Here is a 5,545-nt window from a genome sequence, read left to right on the forward strand (position 1 = left end):
TAACAGCTGAAATATTTTCTAACAAATCTCCCCACATATTTGCACCTTTATTGGACATGGCCAGGACTCCTGTGGATGTACATCTCTGCCTTTCTTCCCCTTTGGAAGCAGTCAAACTGGCAACTTGTGGGGAAACCAAGGGCTTTGTGGGGGCTGCATTGCTCTGCACACACCCAGGCCACCCGTGGCACAGAGCTTTGGTGCCTAAAAAGATCAACCAGAGGAAAACAGCTGGAGGAGGTTTCATTTGGACCTTTCTTAGCCGCTAACAGAAGTTGTCCAAATGAAAGTGACCAAGCAAGGCCTGATCCCTGCTGCCAGCTCAGGGTTAGAAAGGAGGCATTACTTGATTTCAGTGCTGGGTGCACAGGGAATCACTTCCCTAAGCCCTGCACACCCAGCAATCTCACCTAGTAGTTTGTATCCATGGAACTAAGACATATTCAATACTTTGCTGAAATTTACTGGCTAAACATTACCTCCAATTTTTTGACATATTTCAATCACTTCTCAGAATTTATTGACATCAGAGTAGGAGTGTCCTGTAGCTCCCTGCTGGTCATTGTCACAGGTTCAGGTGACCCATGCACAAAATAACCCAGGACAAAACTGGGCTTGCAAAGCAAATTCATTCTATTAGTTGCAGTAGCATATAATACATACTGATCTCTGGATTCCCAAAAATCCACTGAACAGGAGAAGGAGTTGGAGCGCGGTGCTCGGCAGCAGGGGCAGGTAGGCAGTGCACTTCCAGGACATCCCCTGGAACAAAACGCTGTGCATCTCGTCCTTCTCAACCCTTCAGCCCAGAACTAGGCCTTGTATCTCCTGCTTAGGAGTGGAATTTTACAGCAGGAGTTAGAGCAGCAGCTCACACATGCCTGGCGTGTGAGATGAGGCCATGATGGCTCAGGATGACTCCATGACTCCCTGCCACCAAGGGCTGCATTGTGCATTGTTCTCCTTTCAAAGCTTGACTGCTCACCCATTGACCAATCCATTGTTTCTCTTTCAAGGGTCATGGTCCCACCTGCTAAACAAGACACTTTTCTTCATTGTCTTGTCAACCTGCTCAAACATGGATCAAATATGTCAGGGCCTGGGACACGACTCCAGTTCCTGACACAGTCATTTGGCAAATATTCCCATTCCTCAAACTCTCCTTTGGTGGTCAAGAGCCTCCTAAAACACTTTCTTCCTTTTGAATGCATTCCAGCTACCTTCTTAGCAGGACCACTCTCCTTATTCTCAAGGCCAAGATAGCCACTTGCACACAGTAAGCACTGCAGTGGGGGAATACATGGTTCAGCACTCCTGTTAAAGCTAAAGGAATTCAAAAGACTATGCCCTGTTTGTTAGACTAAATGCCTCTCCTTCCTATTCTGAGAATCAAACACCACTGTTTCATCAATACACCCTGAAGGTGCTCTTGCTGAGTGAAGCCACATTGCTGTGTCAATAAAGCAGCTGGGACTCAGTTTCTTCATGCAGGAAAAGCCAATTCTTTATTCACTTAACTCATTTTTATACTGTTTTCACAGACTTGTGTTCAACTTCAACTGGCTGGTAGTTTCCTTGCCACACAATTTATTGCTTAGAAGGTGTATTAGTGTGTACATGTTAAGACTCTCTCTTTTTAAGACTCACTGTTACTCAGGTGATAACATTTTTCTTTCGTGGATGCTCATGGGACAGGTTTCTTGTTTATTACAGATGCAAACAGTTTTCTTAGCACAATAGCTTGTGCTAACTGCACTCATGACTATTCCCATGGGAAGTTAGCTGGCTGCACGTAGAAGATGGAACAGGCCAGCTGGGAATTTACCACAGTGTGGTAAATAGGTATGATTCGTGCTGATAACAATTGAAACAAGAATCAATATTGATACAGTAATTAATATTTGTAAATATTAAAACAGGTAAAATTAGTAATGCCGAAGAAAAAGGGAGAGGAGGGGCACCATGCCCCCCCCCCCCCCGCAGATGTTCAGGAACAGGAGGAAAGCAAGAGATAATGGTTGCTAAAAATTAACAAAGAAGGAACTCTCTGGTTGTGTCCCAGTAAAATGCTAATTATAAGGGTTTTATTGCCTTGATACTCTGTCGAAGGAAGGAGACCAGGACACCAGATGGTTCATCACAGGTCCAGTTTATTGAAGAAAGCATCAAACACTTATACAGCAAATAATAAGTTTATGAATATTCTGTAAGCCAAGCAATCTATTGGTTAAACTATACCATCAGCTCTTCCTCATTCCTTTGGGCCTACGTTCTCTACTTCTCACGTCTCGTTGTCCATTTCTTTATCATACTCAGCTAGGCCCAAGGACACGTTATCTTGCAGGTGCAAGATTTGGAATTAGCCACGGTCTTGTACTTTTCCATTCTCTAGTCAGCTAAATTCCCAACAGACACCTGCCTGCAAAAAGGCCTCTGCCCTAGTTAGGACATCTTTACCAAAATAATTCGGCTGTGTCCTCCCTCCTCAAGCCACTCTTTGACAAAACTCTCCACAATACTCAGATGTAGTAATTATGTTAGTTTTGGCTTACATTGTATTGGCTTGGTGTAACCCAAAGGTTAATTAAAGGACACAGAGGAGGACTACAAAATCTTCATCAGATGACCCTCAAAGACTTGTGCGACCACCAACCAAGTGGTGGCATATGGATGGTAAAGGTGATGATGAGGGCAGAGGTAGAAGTGTGAAGAATCAAAAATGGGAGGAGACGGCATTGACACATGGTATATAAGGATGAATATTCACTTGGCAAGCTTGTATGTGATGTGGCAAGGGTCCCAGAGGCCTGCACTCCGTACCCCGCAGTTATCTGTTGCTTATGCGCTATTATTAGAAACAAATTATCCCTTATTTTAATCAAATTCTATTTTATCCAATTTTATATTTTTATATTTTAAATATTCAATTAAAATTGCTACTACTTTTAATATTGTTTGGGGGTTTTTTTATGACGGGATAATTGGGCAAACATAACAATAGGTAGGCCTGATTTTATAAGGCCTTTCTTTTCTAATAACCCTACCTGTGTGCAACACATTATGACTTTCTTTCAGAAATTAATGAAGAAAACGCAAATTGCCTGCTGAAACCCTTCTGCCCCCTTCCAAATCAGTTTACTCCTCAAGCACATGCCTCAGGCACATCCCTGATGTGCCTCTCTCCCAGCAGCTCAGAGCTGCATTGCACAGGGCTTGCTGTGTGCCAGAGACCACAAAGCAGGCTGGCCTGGTGGGCCTGAATATTTCTGCCAAACACTCTGCATCTCACACCTTTGCTCTGGCTCAGTGCAGAACTGCAGGATTGCAGGCGCTTCCTCCCAGAGCTGCGTGTGGTGGTTTGACCAGGAAGAAGTGGGAATTCTGGGATGTTGTGGTCAAACCAATGGGTGCTTGGATTTTGATATTGGCACCTGGGATAACCAGTGGGTTTTAGGACACACCTCCGAGAACACACAGGGGTTAAAAGCAGAGCTTCGGCCCCGGGAGGCTCTCTTGGGACTTCGAGGGACGCAGGTCGGAGCTCTCCCCTGTCCAGCCGCTGCTGCTGGGCGGGGGAGGGGCAGCCATGCGGTAGGCCTGGGCCTGGACAGAGATGGGAGTGAGGAGGCCTTGGAGGATGGAAGGGTGGAGAGCAACAAGAGACATCGGGCAGCCATTCCCCCCCCCCCCCCCTTGGAGACAGACAGAGAGACAGAGAGAGTGCAGCCTGTGTTACCTTGAAATTCAGTAAATACCTGCTGGCAGCAGGCAGCCCAGCTGAGGAGATGGGGGGGGGTGCAGCCAGGAGTCCAGCCGCCTGGAGGAGTTTTTTAACCCTTTTTTGGACAATGAAGGCCTTACAGAACATTAACCCTTCCTAGACGAGTGATAAGAGAGGAGGAGGATGAAGGAAATGAACGAGTGATGGAGGTCTGGACCAGAGAGAGAGAGAGTGAGAGATGTTGAAAGAATGGAGAAGATGGAGTGGCATTTAATGCTGGACTCTTTTGTGTAGTCATGGACAGAGCTATGTTTCCGTGAGATACAGAGACTGAGTCCAGGGGGAGAAATGTCCCAGAGCCAAAGAAGAGTCAGTGTGTGGACCCCTCGGCCCCAGGGGGTATATAAAATATGGGGGGGACGGATGTCCCAGAGGATGAGAAGGTGAGATACTGTGCTTTTCTGGAACTGGACAAAGCATCCTTAAAAAGACAACCCTGGAAGCAGCCCTGATCCCTGTTCGGTGGTGAGAGCACCGGAACAAGGACGGAAAAGGCCACTACGACACATGGAAGGACTTCCTCTCCTCTTGAGGAGCTGAAAGTTTGACCAATCTAAAGGGTGGTGCCAGACGGAGTGTGAATAATTTTGGGAGTGTGGATAATTTTGGGAGATGAATTGTACGGGGATCTGGAGGAGGAGGGGGAAGTGTTTCTGTGTAGTTTTCATTCTCCTTGTGATTTCTTTTTTTTTTTCCCTTTGTGTATGTGTAGTTTAGTGTTTGTTTGTAGTTTAGTAATTGTTTGTATGTAGCTTAGTTAATAAACTTTTCTGTAGGTTGAAGTTGGAGCCTGCTTTGTTTATTCCTGGTCACATCTCACAGCAGACACCGGGGAGAAGGTGTCCTCATGGGGGCTCTGGCTTTGCCAGGCCCAAACCATAACACTGCGTGAGGCACTGGCTCCTGCAGATGGGCCCTGCCAAGCTGTCCCTGCCTCACGCTGGCCTCGCTTCCCTGGCACAAGTGCTGGGCCTGAAGGAGCTGCCCTGTGCTCCAGCCTGCCGAGCAGCCCGTCTCCCTGCCCCGGTGCCCAGAGTGCTGCACACACTGCTGGCCTTTGCCAGGAGTTGCAGGGCAGCCGGCAGAAGAGGAGGAATCCTCAGCCAGCCCAGCGGCCCGTGGCTGCCCTTGGCCTTTCTCTGCTCCTGGGCACACTCCAGACGGCCATGGCCTCCAGGCCGGGCTGTGCCCAGCACGGCTGCGCTTCCCCTCGGCAGCAGCCAGCTGCCACCTGGGCTCTGAGAGCGGAGGATTCACCCGCTCCCAGCAAGAGGCACCCAGGGCCCGGCTGCTGCCTCTTGCAGCTCCAAGGGCCTCCTTCCAGCCTGCCTCTGCCAGGGCTCAGGCTGCTCCGGCCTCTGCCGGGGCTCTGCTGGGGCTCCATCCTGGGCAAGGCCGGGCCCGCTCTCACCTCACAGGCGCTGACAGCTCTGCACCACAGGAGACCTTCCCGAGCACCCTCTCTGATCTTTCTGCTTTCTCACTTGAGCAAGGCTCTCCTCCAGCCAAAGAGATTATTGCATTTAGGGATCCAAATCCAAGCGGCAGGAGCCCAAATGCTCTCCAGTCACAGCTGAAGGCCTGCATCTGCACAGGGTGTTTGGGCTGCCTCATTCTTCTTTTGGTTTTGCTTTCAAATGCCATTGCCCTTTCTGCCTCAAATAGAAGTACCAAAGCTGGCCAAAAAAAGACCAGTGGGCCATATTCCAAAGGCAGTGTGGTCTGGAGAGGATGAATGAAGAACATCCTTCCCCACTTTCACAC

General features: G+C 48.4%; 1 long non-coding RNA gene across 1 annotated transcript; it reads left to right on the forward strand.

Moving 5' to 3' along the window:
* Window positions 1-3,354: 3,354 nt before the first annotated feature.
* LOC134434335 (uncharacterized) lies at window positions 3,355-4,563 on the forward strand. The gene is made up of 2 exons (XR_010031847.1): window positions 3,355-3,591; window positions 3,855-4,563. It is a non-coding gene; the product is annotated as an uncharacterized LOC134434335 (long non-coding RNA).
* Window positions 4,564-5,545: the final 982 nt, after the last annotated feature.

The sequence above is a fragment of the Melospiza melodia genome, unplaced genomic scaffold (assembly GCF_035770615.1).
Source record: "Melospiza melodia melodia isolate bMelMel2 unplaced genomic scaffold, bMelMel2.pri scaffold_35, whole genome shotgun sequence".
Lineage (NCBI taxonomy): Eukaryota > Metazoa > Chordata > Aves > Passeriformes > Passerellidae > Melospiza > Melospiza melodia.